The sequence below is a fragment of the Cuculus canorus genome, chromosome Z, assembly GCF_017976375.1.
Source record: "Cuculus canorus isolate bCucCan1 chromosome Z, bCucCan1.pri, whole genome shotgun sequence".
NCBI lineage: Eukaryota > Metazoa > Chordata > Aves > Cuculiformes > Cuculidae > Cuculus > Cuculus canorus.
In genome coordinates, this window is record NC_071441.1 from 9118721 (window position 1) to 9137880 (window position 19160).

Consider the following 19160-nt stretch of genomic DNA (forward strand, 5'->3'; position numbering starts at 1 on the left):
ATGCAATTTTTAGGGAAGTTGTCACACTCACAAGCAGCTCCAGGAGTACCTCTGGTACGTGATCAGTCTTAGCCTTTTTCTGACGTTATATATACAAATTAAGGAGTTATTTGGCAAAAATGTTATTCGGCAGTCAGATAGGTGTGTCAGAGCACACTGCATGTACTCAAAAATGAGAAAGGAGGATTTCATCCGTTATACCTTTGATGACCAGTCTGGAATGCCATTATAACCCATTAAAACACCTTGGCCTTTTCCAGTCTCATACCCTCCAGATACAGCAAAGCCCTGTTGCTACCCCTGTTCACTTGAAGCCTCAGCTCAGATAAGGCGAAACAGCTTCTCATGAACACTGAACGTGTAACAGACACACAGACCTTTTAATCTTATCAACAAAATTACACAGAAAGTGCCGCAGGAAGAATCCTGGGTTTAGGGAAGTATGTATTTGCTACAATATACATTTTCTTGAGAGGAATTCCCCCTGAATTGGATGCAATTAGCCATTCCCCAACTTCAGAAGACATTTACTTCACAGTCTTTCAACTGCTTAGCATTATTAAGTTTTTCAATTATGTGCAATTTTACAGAAAACCTTATTGTTAATTTGTCACTTTTTTCAGGTCTAAATCTGAGTTTTTTTTAATTCTAATTCAGACCACTTTGATAAAGTAGAGTGAATTCTGCCCCCATGGGTTATGAGCTGTTGTTATCTGTTGTCTAAGCTGCAGCATGGATTCTGCAAAATCTAGTTGTTAATTGTAGCAGACAGGGGGCTGCAAGACGGAGAAAAACAAAACAAAGTAAAACTTACCTGATTCTAAAGTGTAACAATGAAATAAACAAGCATTTTCTTTTCCTGCCTTTTCCTGAGATTCAGTTTTGCACTTGTAAATTGCATCTATACACTAAAGCTTACAATTATTTGTAGGTAACAACACTTGCAAAAAAAATGATAGTGAAAATTTGAAAATTTGAATTGTGAAGATTTGAAAAGGGCTGTGATGATCCTGTATCTGAGTGGGGGATAGGTTTTAATAGCAATATCTATAGTGCAGTTATGTTCTGTGCTATTACAATATATTTTACCTCCCAGTGGGTTTCACTGAGTTCAGACCAAGATAAAGTGTGAGGATGGTGAAGTTACTGGAGTAAATCAATTGAAGAGGCTGGAAAGAAACAAGATTTTGATTGTATCATCTCTTTTTCAATAAGCATTTTTCTCCAGAAACAAGGATGAGAGCGTGGTGTGCTCTTAAAGCGTAGCTTGGAAACCAAATTACTTCTGTAGTGTCTGATGTGGCGTTGATATGGAGCTTCCATTGGAGCCCAGTGCTTTCATGAGTGTGCTTCTGCTCTCTGCCTCACCTCCCTGAGCAGAAAGGCAATGTGGCATTGCTCTCTCTCTTTTACAGGGACACAGAATTAGAGATAGCTGAACAAACTATGTGTCTGCATATACACAGTGAATCAGAGTTACATCAATGCAGATGCAGTTTTCCATAGCTGCTGGGCATATAAAACCACGTGCAGTTCTGTATTTCAAGGTGTCTTTTCTCTTGAATTAGAATCAAGAAGGTAGGACAAAAACCTGCCTGAACTGTTCTTTCTAAATAATGGAGGAAGATATATTTTGTGTCCAAATTTTGACCACATAATGCAAGTTTATTCCAGATCAAAAACATGAGAAAAAAATTTAGATTTTTATTTTACTTTTTTTTTTGTTTCAATTGATTGAAGCAGTCAAAAATTTGGAAAGAACTAAAATGAATTAGAAGAGATTAATTCAGTCTTTATTTAAAAAATTCCAAATCAATAATGCTGATCAGGTATAGATGAGGAGCTGTAAGATAAAGATTGCAGGAGCTCTAGAAGAAAATCTCTCCATTTGTAGCAATTATTTCTCCTTTACCATTGAAGAATGATAAAAGCAAGGATGAAGTCTTTTACATTCTGCACGCTTAGGTGTATGTTATCATAGATACATCCAACAAATCAGAGAATACTATAACCATGTTTGAAGTCTTGGTCTGTATCTGAGCAGCATGAAGGTTATGATACTTTTTCACTGCAGCGTATGCTTTTCCAGTAGAGCTGTTGTCCAAAGCCTCAAGAGTTCTTGCTGTAGGCATAATGACAAAAAGTAATGCCTGTTTGTTCGGAAAATGGAGCTGGTCTTAGACCCTTCAGCTCTGTCTCTCCTAGTAACTTAAATAAGTTCAGATATGTTTCCTAGATGTTAAAACAACCAAAATCACAGAAGTATCCACATCTCTGCTAGCAAAAACTCTGCTTCCCTCAGAGATAACCTGTTGCAGATGGACCATTGAACTCAATAGTTCCTGAAGGGTCTAAGGGAGGCTTGTTATAAGAGATGCACCTCAGGCTACACCCTACAGCCTTCCTGGTTTTACCACTGATGGGATAGGATAATCCTTGAGTGAAGAAGATGAGCACCATGCTCTGTCGAGAGCCCAGCTTTTCCAGGAAGGGATTCTTGCTTAGAGAAGGTGGCATTCTGATTGTTTTCATACTGATATGGAACTTCATTTGCAATTAATTGAAAACAGCTGTTGGTCAGCCATATGAAGAAAAACAGATGACCCAGTACGTCCTCTGTATGCCTTACTGTTGGGCAAGGAGGAGTGTGGGAGTTTTTAATGAAAGGTTAGGTGTGCAAGTAAATTGTAAACAATTAAGAGCATGATGAGAAACAATTTCTTCTGAGTATAGTATTGCAGACTTAACTTTAATTTTATAGTATTGGCAGATGTGCCACAGTGTATGAAAGGAAAAAATCCTGTTTTTTGGTGTTTCTCTGAATATTTTAAGAGCATACACAATGGCCATCATAATTTGAAAAAAATATTTGCAGGAAACTTGCTTTTAATTAGAAAAGTAATGCTGCTAGCCATTCTGGCAAACTTAGCATAGTGTAATAGGATACCATTGTTGTAGAAGGACTGAGAAGGAATATTTCCTAAACAGGAAGCCATGTACCTATGTTTTGAGGGTGTTTTGCCTGTTTCTCTTGAGCCAATTTATAATAATTAGCAAGTTTACAAAAATTATCTTTAACTTTCAAAAAGTTCACAAAGATACATGAGCATTTATATTCTTCAGATGGGGAAACTAAGGCACAGACACATTAAAAAAAACTCAGCCAAAGCTTGATGTGGGATCTCTGGCAGAAGTGAAAATCAAAACAAGACAGTGCTGATTGGAAGGTATTTCATCATCTTCGTAGATTAAAGTTCATATTTTGGGGATTTCAAATTTAGAGTTATTTTCCACTTATTTACAGACAAAAGGAGTTTATAACCGCAACATTCAAAACCGCCACTATGTAAGAATATGAGTATCACTTACGTTGGTGGGTGTCCGGTAGGGAGGAACCATATCTCTGAATTCCCAGTTCTGAATGAAGTGAGCCTCTGATATTTGTCCAGAGGGATCTAAAAAAGAGCACACCATGACGATAAGTCTAAGAAAATATTTTCTTTGCTTTTGACTCAATTTATGTAGAATCATAGAATCATAGGATAGTTAGAGTTGTAAGGGACCTTAAAGATCATCCAGTTCCAACCCCCTGCCATGGACAGGGACATCCCACTGGCTCAGGCTGCTTTCCTGTAGGCGCCCTTCAGGTACTGGAAGATTGCTATAGGATCTTCTCTGAGCCTTCTCCTCTCCAGGCTGAACAACCCCAATTCTCTCAGCCTGTCCTCATAGGGAAGGTGCTCCAGCCCTCCGATCATCTTTGTAGCCCTCCTCTGCACCTGTTCCAACAGCTCCATCTCCTTCTTTGAAGATTCCAGAACTGGACACAGTATTCCAGGTCTCACAAGAGAGGAATAGAGGGGCAGGATCTCCTCCCTTGCCCTGCTGGCCATGCTTCTTTTAATGTAGCCCAGGATACCGTTGGCTTTCTGGGCTGTAAGCACACATTGCTGGGTCATGTCGAGCTTCTCATTGACCAGCACCCCCAAGTCCTTCTCTGCAGGGCTGCTCTCAATCTCATCACCTCCCATTGTGTACAGAAAATGGGGATTGCCCCGACCCAGGTGTAGGACCTTACACTTGGCCTTGTTGAACTTCATGAGTTTCCCACAGGCCCACTTCTCCAGTCTGTCCAGGTCCAGGTCCCTCTGGATGACATCCTGTCCTTTGAGTGTGGCAACTACACCACTCAGCTTGGTGTCATCCACAAGCTGGCTGAGGGTGCACTCCGTCTCGCTGTCAGTATCATTGATAAAGATATTAAAGAGCCCCAGTCCCAGTACAGACCCCTGAGGGACACCACTCATCATGGATCTCCATCTGGACTTTGAGCCATTGACCACTACTTTTTGAATATGACCATCCAAATAGTTTCTTATCCACCTCACCGTCCACTCATCAAATCCGTATCTCTCCAATTTAGGCAGAAGGATGTTGTGGGGGACCGTGTCAAAGGCTTTACAGAAGTCTAGATAGATGACATCCATCAGTTTACCTGTGTCCGCTGCTGCGGTTACCCCATCATATCCTCTCATATAATTAATATCCTTGAGTTGTTTAGTTTTGTTGAGGTTTTTTGGCAAAGTATCAGATGACAGAACCATTCAACACATTGTAGAAACCTCTGCTCCCTGTTTTGTGGTTTTCTTTTTTTTTTTCCATTAAGGGCAAAATAGAGAAAGTGGAGCTGCTGAGAAAGACATGGGTTTCTCTCTTTAACATGTACATTTAGCTTTCTTAGAATACTGAAGTTTGCTGGGGCATTTCAGCCTAGATAATTTTAGCTCAGTCTTTTCTACACACAAGACAGACCTTCACACACAAGATAGACCTTCATCAGGTCTATCTGTGCAGAGAAACAACACATCCTTTGGGTCAGCTTCTTCAGGTGAGCCTCTGTGGTACCTTTTAAAAAACATATGGATATGTAAATTGACAGTGGGCAAAACTTGTCAAAAATCCTTACAAAAATGGGTTTCTTCATTTTACATAGATGTGAAAAATTTCTAAATTAACCTAGTTATTTAAAAATAGGGGAAATAAAATGTTGAGTTGGTGTCAATACAGGTTTTTTTAAAGAAAAAGGGATAAAGCGAGTAGATTTGGTTATGAAATGAACCTGCATTAAAATAAGATCTGCTCCTATTTAAGTACGTACAAGATCCTAGGATCATGCTGGGCATCTGGTCTCCTTATTTCAAAATTAACATGCCCTGAGTTTGCAAGTTAGCTAGGTGTTAGCTAGGTTCATTTCAGGGAAAATACAGGAATTTCATTTTGTAGATAAAAGGGTAAAGACAAGCATCCTATGAAAAATTAGTCACAATATTTTATGTTCAGTTCATAATTCTGTCAACTCGTTCCTTTCTGTACAAACTGTTTCTTGTGTCTAACTGTTAATTATTTTGATTTTGTTGTGAAATTTAGAACAGTGGGTATTCTGCTGTTATTTCACTTTCCTGGATGGAACCAGGCAGAAGCTGAATGTAGGATTTATTTGCTTATTATTTCAGAGAAGTTCTGTAGCGTGACTTTATCTTTCAACAGAGTAAGTGTCATGTAGACAGCATTCATCTGGGACATATTTGAAGAGTATGTCCTTTTAACCTCAATTCATTAGCTGAAATCCATTACATGAATGGAATAATACTTAAAGAAGAGTATTAAAATATTTTCAAATAATCCTTGGTTTAATATTGCCCAGTGTTTCTGAAATACATTCTAGCAGATGGATGCTCTCACTGTTAAAGGGGGAAAGGCTGCTAGCCAGGCTATTTGCAGTTACAATATAGGGGAAAAACTTGAAATACAGAAGCTGCTCTTTTAAAAACTTGTTTCTTAATAATCATTTTACCTCCAATTAGTATGAAAAAAAAGAGCAGTCTCCAAGTTCTTATCCTGGCTTTTCACTAGTGTCACCAAGATATTGGTTCTTTCAGGTAGAAATAGTTGTTATCTTGAGAGAGACAAAATGATCAGTTAATTTCAATAATATAGGTCAAATTTGCACTTATGTGTTATTAAAAATTAATACATGGGTGTTGCTTCAAAATATGAACTGTTATCTACAGCTTTATTGAAGTCTTTCCCTAGAATGCTGCTCCCATCAAAGTAAGTACTGATTTTAATATTAAACTAGCACTTATGTTTTAATTTTCAGACCTGTTTCATGCTTGCCAAATGTACTGAAGAGATGCTCGGAACTCTGAAAAAAATTGAATAACTAAAGGCTATGATAGAATAGAATTATAGAATCAAAAGATCATCCAGTTCCAACCCTCCTGCCATGGGCAGGGCCATCTTCCATTGGGTCAGGTTGCTCACAGCCTCATTGAACCTGGCCTTGAACACCTCCAGGTAGGTGTGCCTTTGACATAGTTTCTCACAGCTTTCTGCTTCAGAAACTGTCAGCCTCTGGCCTGGACAGGCGCACAGTCTCCTGGGTTGAAAACTGGTTGGATGGCCGGACCCAGAGAGTGGTGGTCAATGGAGTTAACTCCAGCTGGAGGCCAGTCACAAGTGGAGTTCCTCAGGGCTCGGTACTGGGCCCAGCCCTGTTCAATGTCTTTATTAATGACCTGGATGAAGGCATTGAGTGCACCCTCAGCAAGTTTGCAGATGACACTAAGCTGAGTAGAAGTGTGGATCTGCTGGAGGGTAAGGAGGCTCTGCAAAGAGATCTGAACAGGCTGGACCACTGGGCCGAGACCAATGGCATGAGGTTTAACAAGGCCAAATGCCGGGTCCTGCATTTGGGGCATAACAACCCTATGCAGCACTATAGACTAGGAGAAGTCTAGCTAGAAAGCTGCCTGGAGGAGAAGGACCTGGGAGCGTTGGTTGACAGCTGACTGAATATGAGCCAACAGTGTGCCCAGGTGGCCAAGAAGGCCAATGGCACAAGGGGGTCAATGGAATCTTGGCTTGGATCAGAAACGGTGTGACCAGCAGATCCAGGGAGGTTATTCTGCCCCTGTACTCGGCACTGGTGAGACCTCACCTTGAATACTGTGTTCAGTTCTGGGCTTCTCGCTCCAAGAAGAATGTTGAGGCTCTGGAGCGTGTCCAGAGAAGAGCAACGAAGCTGGTGAGGGGGCTGGAGAACGAGTCTTAAGAGGAGCGGCTGAGAGAGCTGGGGTTGTTTAGCCTGGAGAAGAGGAGGCTGAGGGGAGACCTTATTGCTCTCTACAACTACCTGAAAGGAGGTTGTGGAAAGGAGGGAGCTGGCCTTTTCTCTCAAGTGAGAGGTGAGAGGACAAGAGGGAATGGCCTCAAGCTCCACCAGGGGAGGTTCAGGCTTGACATCAGGAAAAAATTTTTCACAGAAAGAGTCGTTGGGCACTGGCAGAGGCTGCCCAGGGAGGTGGTTGAGTCACCTTCCCTGGAGGTGTTTAAGGGACAGATGGACGAGATGCTGAGGGGCATGGTTTAGGGAGTGTTAGGAATGGTTGGACTCGATGACCCAGTGGGTCCCTCTCAACCTAGTCATTCTATGATTCTATTATCCCTGACTTCCCTGGGCAACCTGTTCCAGTGTCTCACCACCCTCACAGTAAAACATTTCTTCCTAAAATCTCATCTAAATCCCTCCTCTTTCAGCTTAACACCATTCCCCCTCATCCTGTCCCTGCACTCCATGATAAAATATACACCCTATGATGCAAATAATAATGGTCAATTCTTTAACACAGTTAAATTCCACCATCTTATCTGTGCACGTAAACGCACTGAAATCCTGAAGCATTTGGAAAAGTCATCGTACCTTCCTTTCCTGGAAGGGATAATATGTATATAAACAAGTGTAGATACTTTATACTAGTCTTCATCACGTTACAACAAACGACAATGACTTGATGTTGCTTTGTACATTTGTATAATGCTTCCATTATTTTTATTCTGTTACTTGAAGTGTTTCATATTGTGAACATGCAGCTGAAACATATTTAAAACTTTGCAACAAGGACTGTTTATTAGAACTGCTTGTACTGAGGAATTATAACAGTGTTTGCGATCAGATTGTACAAATACTTCTCTGTTGAGAGGAACATATGTTAGAATTGGGTTTTTCTCATGTTATTAATATTAGAATCATAGAATCATAGAATAGTTTGGGTTGGAAGGGACCTTAAAGGGACCTTAAAGATCCCCTAGTTCCAACCCCTCTGCCATGGGCAGAGAAATGTCCCACTAGATCAGGCTGCCCAAGGCCTCACTAGGTGGCCATTTTCTTTCTATTTTTTAAATATTGGGCTCCCTGCATCAGAAGTTTTCTGGATCAAATCTGTATTAGCTAGATTTTAATCCTGTTGTATGAAAAAATTGATTTTGGCCTTCTGCCTGATTCTTTGTTTCAGATTCATTGTATTTTGGGCACACTGGGATTTTAGGACAAAGTCAAATGTTTTGTGCATCTTCATGGTGTGACACAAAAATGTGTAAGAGTAAGAAATGATGTATGTTTTCACATTTTTCTTTAATAATTACTTAATTAACAATCTGAGTAATTTACTTGTGTAAGTGTCTTATATACTCCTCCTACAACAAGTGAAAGTCAACACATTTCAATTGCCTGCCAAAATAAATTTTAACTTTTGGCCCTGTACTTCATCCCATCATCCAAGTTTGTGCAGTTAATTTATGAATTCATTATACATTTTTCATATTAAAATGAGTTCTGAGATGTTTTTAAGTATGGATGGTTAGTATTTGGTGGGAGTTAGACTGTTTCTGGTTTCATTTCTCATACCTCAGCATTTCCTACACATTTTGGTTTCTTTCATTGTATTTGTTCAGTGCTTTCATATGCTGATGTAGGCAGTCCCTGAATATGGAATAAGCTGCATCTCTTCAGGCATCTCACTGTCTGTCTGATTTACACCAAACAGAACCTTAAATTACATATCGTATTGAGAATAGTAAATTAGGATGAAAGTGTGAAATATGTATAGTATACCACAGAAAGAACTGGTCTATCTCAACATTACTGGGATGTGATCATCACTGGGAACATCACCTAACCTGAAGACCTCATTACCCAGACAACTGCATGTGGACTGCTGTGCTGACAGGACAGGTTTGCAGGGTCCACCCTGATAATGGATACTGCTGTCAGACAAAACAACTGCTAGGAGCTGGACACTAGACAGACGAAACAATGGCCAGGAGATAAACATGCCCGAACAGGTGCACCTTTTTGGCAGGAAGACAGGGAGGTGGAATTAGTAAAACGAGCCTATTACAAGGCATGACCCTGAGCATAAAAAGGGACAAAGCAAGGGTGAGGTTTTGAGACCGTTCTCCCACTAAACTGAGTGTCAGACTACGGTGGGGATAGCTATCTTTATCTCTCTCTTTCTTTCTTTCCTTCCTCTCTTCTCTTTCCTCTTTCTATGCATGCCTCATAACCAAAATAACAGTGGCACGTGACCTCATTTGAGTCTTAATTCTGTGTCTGAATATCCAAGCTAAACATACCTGTGTCTTTATGGCATGTGTCACTTAATTGGCATCACGAACAGGATACTGGGAAAACAGAAAGTGCTTGCTGCTGCGTTGTTGAGAGTACTTCTTTGAGGCTCTGGAGTGTGTGTGTGTGTGACTGAGACTTACCTTGGTACAAAGTGAGTGCAGCATCTGGATCCGTGGTTCCATCTACCTGCATGGGTACCAGCTGGAGAAGGATGAAGCGAGTGAATTTTTGAATGTGTTTGAATCTGATAAAGAATTGGAAACGTGTGACTTCCTGAGGGTGAATTTACAGGAACTGTGGTGTTATAAGGTGAGACCGCTCTCAGGATGACAGTAATCCCTTACATATTGATTAAGACAGCCACTCAGAAGTCTTTAGATACTCCTGATCAGGGACCCTTGCCGGTGAAGGGGTGGAACAGCTGTTTGATTTATTAAAAGAACAGCAATGTTGCCCAAGTTCCTGGGGGGTAAGAGTGGGCAAAAGCTCATTGGTTCCAACCTCAGAGTGTAGTTGATCAAATTAAGGTACTATACAAAGAGGGGGGGGGTTTCAAATGGGGAAAGGTAAAAGTCCCATTTGCACAGTGCTAGGAGCTTGTCTAGCTATTGCTATAGAAGACGGGAAACAAAGAGTGAGGCACATAGATGCAGTTATTGACTCATTGCAGATGGTGATTAAATCATTACAAGACCTACTAGGATACCTTGAATATCAATTAAAAGAGAAATCAGAGTAAGATTTTGCAGGAGAAGTTGAGAAACTACTTATGTCAGGAAATGACTGCCTCTGAAAAGGCAGAACCAAAAACATTTGGAGGGGCGATAAGGCAAATTTATCCTCAGAAGGAACTGCAAAAGGCAAAGGAAGCTTTAGAATTAGAAAATGTTCCTCATGTATTCCCTGTGGTTAAACTGAATATGTGTACTACCACAGGGAAGATCAGAACCCTTCGGTAATTATGAAGGAAGCTCTGTTTATGGTCACAGAACTGTCCAAGCTCAGGAAGAATTTTGGTAGGAACCCCTGAGAATCTGAAACAGTATGTTTGGAGTGGCTTCTTGATGGGGGATATAGCATTTTGTTACCAGAAAAGGAGGCTACTGGGGCGCTGGTAATCACCGGGCACCATGGTCTTTGACACAGTGTGCCACGTATTGGGCAGGAGATCATAATCCCCTCAAGTGAGGTGATCCCCTTGCTATTACCAGAGGCATGGATCAATTGGTGGAGAATGTACGGAAGGCTGCCTGCCTCCAGATGATGTATGATTGGGAGCTTAAGCCTAATCAGAGCTCCCTGATAATAATGCCCATCGACCTGTAGCGCATGACTCCTCTAATAAGAGGTCCTCTGGACTCTTTGAAACTAATTGGCATTCAACTCCAAGGAAAAATACAAAACATCCTCAAGATAGAGTGGCAGCAGTGTTTGAGGGGACTATGAATCCAGATCAGCACCAGTTGTCTGGTAGGAAGGTTTGGACATGGCGGGAGGTAGCACAGGAATTAATTATGGAAGGAATTATCGTCCTAGCAGCATTTCTTCTGTTAGATCAGAACCAAAGAACATTCAAGCTACTGGGGTAACCTCCCCCAATCCTAGGACTCCCTCATCCTCCTATGCCTGTGCATGATAAATGCTCCGATTCTTGGCAGTTCACTCGCACCAGTGAGCCCAGCCGTGAGAGAGCACTGACCCAACATGGTTGGTGGCAGTTAAGCCTTCAGATAAGCATTCTGCATGACCTAATCAGTAGACTACCTAGTAAAAAGCTTGAATTTTTAGTCCAAAGGTAGGCAAGTCATCTGCCCAAAATGGGTCTACCCAAAATGGAACGAGCTCCTAGCGCCTCTCTCTTAATAGGCTCAGGCACTGATCAGGGAAAAAGAACTGTACAGCTTAGGAGAAACTAGGATCTCTGCCTCTTCAAGGTGAGGGAGATGGTAGAGTTTGGATCTTTTTGAGACAGCTCACCCTAAATGTTAAAGGACATCTGCTGATTACTATCAGCATTGGACCAAAGCGAAAAAATCTGATGTTCTTAGTGGACACTGGTGCCCCAGATGTCTGCTTTTACTCAGACTGATATGGAACTTCGTGGTATTTCCCCACCAAAGAATAAGATCCTTGTTTTGAACGCCCTTGGGCGATGCAACCCCTAGTGATGTCCTCTGTCACGCTGTAGTTACCTGGTGATGATACCCTAGCTTGTACCACAACCGTGATAGGACCCTTTCCAATGAATCTGTTAGGGATTGATGTTTTCTGGGGAAGACAATGGTGTGACTCTCAGGGCAACTGCTGGTCTTTTGAAGCCCCTCTTGATAAATCCATAGTGGTGGGCTACACTGCTGACATACAGCTGGCTCCACTGCTTCCTCCCTCTAAGGTGACCAATACCAAACAGTACCCTTCTTAAACCTCACTCTATTCAGTTGGATAATGGTAGTCACTCACTTCACTGCAGCTAAGGTTCAGGAGCAGGCCAAAGAAGAGGGGAGTAGGTGAACATTTCACACCCTTTATTACCCTCAAGCTAATGGTATTGTTGAACATGCCAATGGAATGTTTTTTGAAGCCGCAAGATCCAGACTGGGAGTGTCTCTGGGACATAATCACTTGTGTTAACAATCAGTGGGGAATAAATGGCTGCCCGGTTATATCCTTTGTCATTATAAAAGGTAAATTTAATGTGTTGTGATGGGCATGGGTGAATGAAACAGGTGGAGTAAAAACCTTCTGAGGCTTCTGGTTTTGAACAGACCAGTCTCTATACCAAAATGTTCCTCTTAGTCTTGAATTAAACCAAGCGTACAAGTGGAGCAATACCTCTGGGGCCTGATGGTCAGACCAAATTCAAACTTTCATTGCACAAACGTTAGTTTTCCCAGCCCTCTGGGAAGTACCAATTCCATCTGTTTCCAGCCACGCATAACCTCTACCAGTCTGTATGAAAATGGATTGGTTGCATTGAGAGGGCACTATTGGATCTGCAGTCATCAGGCATACAAGAAATTCCCTGTGAATTGGACAGGTGTGTGTTATATTGGTGCTATCCAACTTTTGTTTTTGTTGAATATGGTGGGTTATTAGGCATTAAAGTTTATGATGATTTGGTATGAACCAAATGGACAATAGATATATCTATAATGGGATAGTAGTCAGAAGTGGGGAAGGGATGAGTGGACACTAGAGAGAATCATCCAACTTTATGGCCCTGCTACATGGAACCCACACAAATTAATCACTGGTGCTTGGGAAACAATTTATAACCTTAATCATACCATTTGGTTGCAAGCAGTCTTAGATATCATAACAAATAAGATGGCAGAAGCATTTGATTTGTTGAATGACCAAGTTATGCAAATGAGTAAAGTTATTCAATGCTCTCTATCAGCATTGAATGGTCTTGGACTATTTATTGGCAGAAGGGGGTGGGGTATGTGGAAAGTTAAATGTATTGAGCTGTTGTTTGAACATTAATGATAATGGAAAGGTTGTGAAGAAAACACTGGAAATACACAGATTGGCCTATGTTCCTACATAGTCATGGTCGGGTTGGAATTTTGATTTGTTTTCATGGCTTCCAGGTGGACCATGAGTTAAGCAACTGTTGTTTTATGTTATATGTGGTTTAGCATTTTTTGTGTTTATACCATGCCTCATACAATATTTTATTCAATTGATTCAACACACTGCATCAGGCGTGCATCTTGTAACTACTATCTCAGCAGATGGTGTGAAGCAGGTTCAGGCTGTCAGAACATCACCAACAGTGGTTGTAAGAATTGTTTATACCTCAAATAGCAATCTGGCTATGTTCTGGAGGAAAGGTCCCACTCTTTCTTTTGTTTTTCTTTCCTTCTCTTCCCACGTGTACCATGGGTGGAGAATATACAAAAGGCCACCTGTCTCCAGATGATGTATGATCGGGATCTTAAACCTAATGTCCAAAATTTTTCCTCTGACATTTGGCAATGTCCCAATGTTCTCCCACCAGACTGAGCTTCAGACTGATGGGACACCGCAGCACTGAGAGAGTAGCTGTCTTTATCTCCTTCTCTCTTCTTCCTTCCTTCACTTTCCCCTTTTGAGGCATGCCGCATAACGAAATAAACAGTGGCGTGGGAGTCATTTGAGTCTTAATTCTGTATCTGAGTATCCAAGCTAAAGGTACTTGTACCTTTCTGGCACATATCAATGCGTCTTCTCTCTTTATCAAAATACCCAGAGGGACCTCAGTCATCCAAACCCTGTAATTCTTAGCTTGTTATTAAATAACAACTGTTGTCTAAATTCCATGAGTTACACTTTGCTTATGTCATGGGTCATTTAAAACATGTGTGCCCATCTTGGCCTAGTTTTGCAAGTTTGCTAAACAAAAGACAGCTTGTTCATATGGATATATTTTCCATCCCCATTAATTTCCATTGTAAATGTCATCGTAACTTCTACAGCAGTTTTCCAGAAGGAACATGTTCTGGTCAGCCCACCTTAAAAGCTGTTTCTCTTAAATATCAGTCACTTTAATGCTCTGTCTTCTGTGCTCCATATATTCCTGAAGATCCATTTACATTTTGGGTTCAGAAGTTCAGTTACCATGTTTTACAACAACAACATCAAAATCTATGAATACTGCTTAAGAAATTTGCCTTTCTGGCCATCTTCTCTTTTTCCTCTTAGTCATTGTTTGGCATGAAGAACATGTTTATGCTCTGATGTCTTCATCAGTAATGGAATATATGTGGTTTTATCAGTGTCGTTTAGCTATTCCACATACACCCATCAAACAACCTGTATTAGTAGAAGCATTGTTTCTAGTATAAACTCTGTGTATAACGGAAGAACCAGCTGGTGTTGTTAGGCTGGGCGTGGCAGGACCCTCTTCACAAATCAAATTCACATGCCAGCAGGGTTGCAAATTAATTCCTTTGAACTAATCCCCAGACACTAATAATGGTCCTGTTGACTTTGCTTAAACGCTTGTAACACATAAAACACGTTAAAAGAGGAGAGCTCTTGGTTTGAATTCAGTGTGAGGTTTGCCACTGGTCTGAGTAAGGTGAGGACATCACCTCAGCTGTTTGCTGGGTCAAAGCCTTGCTTTTCATGAAGTGGTAATGGCATTATACCTTCTTTTATGAAACAATTAGGGAGATAAATCAAACTAATTTCCCATTACTACTTTAAAGTAATTTCCCCAAGGACTATCACAGCTTTTCCTGTGGTTACTAAAATCAATGTGGTTATTGTTACTGAAAGGAAACAGAAGGATCATATACAAAGCAACACAAACAGAAATCCATTAGGAGGTCTGAGATGGATAAATTTATTATCTCCTGCTACTTACTTTCTCGTTCAAACCCACAGTATATAAAGTAATGCAAGAAGTGCTCTGAATAGCTGTGGAGGCTTTAGCCATAACTCACTCAAATTGAAAGATCATTTCAGATCATTAATATAGCCTTATGTGACTGTTATCAAGGTGGCCTGGGAATGCATTGTGGACTCTATATGCTTTGTTTTCATGTTGCTTTTGGTTCACCTCTTATCTTGTTTTCCTAGATACTGTTACCCATCATATTTTAGGATTGAACAAACCTCTTAGCTTCTAACTACTACTACAGCATATGTCTGATATAAGTTAAATTGATCAAAATGCAGGTTATAGGTTAATATTTTGGGAGAGATTTTAATAATGAAACTTGAAAGCACGGGCAGTTTTGGTAGTGTGTGGGCAGTTTTGGTGCTATAGTCCTAGTGACCGCACGTAGAGGCATTGGACTTGGTGCCTGAGCTGGTGCTGTGGTTCACAGTTGGGCCAGATGGCTGAGCACTGCCCTGTCTTTTCCATTTGGGGTTTCAGGCTTAGCAGCGGAGTGTGAAAATAACCAAGGGGCAAGGGGGTATGCTCCATCACCCTGCCTCGGAAGCCTCACTTCTGCAGCACAGGTCAATGTAAATAAAAAGACAATTTCAAGGATGAGGTAGAAAGAGGAGATTGTGATGCAGTCAAGGGTGGAATCTAGAAAAAAAATGCTGCTGCTAGAAATTGGAGCTGGAGTTAACAGCTCAGAATTGAGCTGAAGGTGAATGTGACCATAGCAGTTTCAGAGGTTCTGCCTGTTTTTAAAGGTGATACTCTCCCCTATTTTTCTACTTTTTTTTTTTTTTTGGGGGGGGGGGGGTTGGTGTTTAGTGATTTTTCTATTAATTGTTGTTTTTTAGTAATTGCTAGTAATTTTATCAAACCATGTGACAGCATATATATGCTTGCAAAATACATTAAAAAATCTTACCATTTGTCCGGATTATGAGACTTTTTTTTGTAAAAAATCGGTGCACTGTTTTAATTCCTACAATAATTTAAATCCTATAAAGGAAACTGCCATTGAAAGAAAATCCAGTTCTCATCCAGAAAACACAGCTCTAAAAACACTCTCCAGGTCCCTTTTTATAGGGTCGTAATTTTGTATATTTGATTTTTCACCTAATTAATTGCATAATAATTTGCCTTACGCTGGAAATGAGGTTTCATATTTACAGATTCCAGTCACTCAGCCTCCAAGCCACAGAAATCATAGAATCACCAGGATGGGAAACACCTCTGAGATCATCAAGTCCAACCATACCTATCTGCCACTAAACCATATTTTTAAGTACCTTACCTACCCGTCTTTCAAATACCTATCGGGGTGGTAACCCCACCACCTCTCTGGGCAGCTGCTCTGGTGCCTGATGACCCTTTTGGTGAAAAATTTTTTCCTAATGTCCAATCTGAACCTCCCCTGGTACAGCTTGAGGCCGCTCCCCCTTATCCTATCACCTGTTACTTCGGAGAAGAGCCAACACCCACCTCTACAACTTCCTTTCAGATAGTTGTAGACAGTGTTAAGGTCTCCCCTCAGCCTCCTCTCCTCTAGGCTAAACAACCGCAGTTCCCTCAGATGCTTCTCATAAGACTTGTTCTCCACCCCTTCACCAGGTTCATTGCCCTTCTCTGGATGTACTCTAGGACTTTAATGTCTTAATTTTGCAGTGAGGAGCCCAAAAACTTAATTTGAGGTGCAGCTGCACCAGTAGTGAGTACAGGGGCAGAATCACCTCTACGGACCTGCTGGCCACACTGTTTCTGATACAAGCCAAGATGCCATTGGCTTCCCTGGCCACCTGGGCACACTGCTGGTGCACATTCAGTCGGCTGTTGACCAACACCCCCTGGTTATAGAATTATAGAATCATAGAATAGTTTGGGTTGGACGGGACCTTAAAGATCATCTAGTTCCGACACCCCTGCATGGGCAGGGACACCTCCCACTAGACCAGGCTGCCCAAGGCCCATCCAACCTGGCCTTGAACACCTCCAGGGGTGAGGCAGCCACAAACTCCCTGAGCAACTAGTTCCAGTGCCTCACCACTCTCAGACTGAAGAAATTCTTCCTTATGTCTAGTGTAAATCTGCCCCTCCCCAGGTTAAAGACATTCCCCCTAGTCCTATCACTACAAGCCTTTGTAAACAGTCACTCACCAGCTTTCCTGTAGGCCCCCTTCAGGTATTGGAAGGTTCCTATAAGATCTCCTCTGAGCCTTCTCTTCTTCAGGCTGAACAAGCCCAACTCTCTCACAGCAGAGGTGCTCCAGCCCTCTGAGCATCTTTGTGGCCCTCCTCTGGACCCGCTCCAACAGTTCTATATCCTTATGTTGTGGATTCCAGAACTGGACACAATACTCCAGATGAAGTCTCACAAGAGAAGAATAGAGGGGCAGAATCACTTCCCTCGCCCTGCTGGCCACACTTCTTTTGATGCAGACCAGAATACCGTTGGCCTTCTGGGCTGCAAGCACACATTGCCAGCTCATGTTGAGCTTCTCATCGACCAGCACCTCCAAGTCCTTCTCTGCAGGGCTGCTCTCAATCACATCATCTCCCATCAAGTACTGAAATTGGGGATTGCCCTGACCCAGGTGTAGGACCTTACACTTGGCCTTGTTGAACCTCATGAGGTTCTCACAGGCCCACTTCTCCAGCTTGTCCAGGTCCCTCTGGACAACATCCTGTCCCTCCAGTGTGTTAACTGCACCACTCAGCTTGGTGTCATCTGCAGACTTGCTGAAGGTGCACTCAATCTCGCTGTCTTTGTCATTGATGAAGATATTAGTCCGTACTGGGACCGTACTGGACTCCTGAGGGACACCACTTGTCACGGATTTCCATCTGGACTTTGAGCCATTGCCCACTACACTTTCAATATGACCATCCAACCAACTTCTTATCCACCAAACTGTCCACCCATCAAATCCATCTCTCTCCAATTTAGAGAGAGGGATGTTGTGGCGAACCGCATCAAAGGCTTTACAGAAATTCAGATAGATCGCATCCATCAGTTTTTCTGTGTCCACTGCTGCAGTTACCCCATCATAGAAAGCCATCAAGTTGGTCAGACAGCACTTGCCCCTGGTGAAGCCGTGCTGGCTGCCATTAATCACCTCCCCATCCTCCACGTGCTTTAGCATAGCTTCTAGGAGGATCTGTCCCATGATCTTCCCAGGCACAGAGGTGAGGCTGACAGGTAGGCAAGGATGGGATTGGTTTTCTGCCCATTCGGTGGACTTGCTTCCACTCACTACCTCCTTTTGAACTCCTGCCTACAACCTGGTCGGGTGGGGAGGGGGAAGATGCCGGGTCCCTTTGACCCTTGGCATCTTCCTAGATGCTCAGGGTATGGTTCCACTAGTCTATCTCTACCACACACTCCTTGATGCTCCTCAGCCTCTCTACACCCTCTTCCAGCTCTGCCACCAGTCTAAGGAGGTCATCCACCTGCTCAGCTGTTGCCCTTTGTCCTTCTCTGTCTGGCATCTTTCCAGCCACTCTTCCCCAACCCTGTAGCGCTGCACGTCGTTTTTGTGTCCCAGGTGCAGGACCCGGCATTTGGCCTTGTTAAACCTCATCCCATTGGCCTCAGCCCAGCGGTCCAGCCTGTTCAGATCCCTTTGAAGAGCCTTCCTACCCTCCAGCAGATCAACACAAATCGGAATGGTTGGACTCGATGATCCAAGAGGTCTTTTCCAACCTGGTAGTTCTATGACACTTCCTCCCAGCTTAGTGTCGTCTGCGAACTTGCTGAGGCTGCACTCAGTGCCTTCATCCAGGTCATTGAAAAAGACACTGAACAGGACTGGGCCCAGCACTGAGCCCTGAGGGACAACACTTGGGACCTTCCAAACAGGCAGGCGCTCGCGTGTCCCGATTCCCAGATCCCCGCCTGCAAGCTGGAGCTGTGCACGCCCCGCAGACACCATGGCGACCCGCACCCCCTCCCTCCCTCCCTCCCTCCCTCCCTCCCACGCCCCGCCCCTCCCCGCCCACCGGCCGAGCCGGGGCGCGCGCCGGGACTCCCGCGGGCGGGGCGCGCGCCGGGGATTCCCTCACCGCCCCGCGCGCGGAACGTTCCGGATTGTTCCGTGACGTCACGGCCGGGTTGGAAGGGGGGGAGTGGTGCTTCCCCACGGGGGCGGAGGTGGAACCCTTCGTCGGCCGGGAAAGCCCCGCCCAGGAGTCGCGCGGCGGCGGCGGCGGCTCTCGCGAGGCTCTCGCGCGCGGTGCTAGCGCGGGTCGGAGCGGCGCCATTTTGGGATCGAGGAGAGCGTGGGGTGTGTGTGTGTTATGTGTGCGTGTGCGCGCGCG

General features: G+C 43.0%; 1 protein-coding gene across 4 annotated transcripts in view; it reads left to right on the forward strand.

Moving 5' to 3' along the window:
• The first annotated feature begins 18978 nt into the window (after positions 1-18978).
• GPBP1 (GC-rich promoter binding protein 1) overlaps positions 18979-19160 on the forward strand; it is a 36709-nt gene continuing 36527 nt past the window's right edge. For all 4 annotated transcript variants that reach the window (XM_054054009.1, XM_054054007.1, XM_054054008.1 and 1 more), the window contains exon 1: positions 18979-19126. The gene's annotated coding sequence lies outside the window, so the exon portion shown is untranslated. The remainder of the gene's footprint in view (positions 19127-19160) is intronic.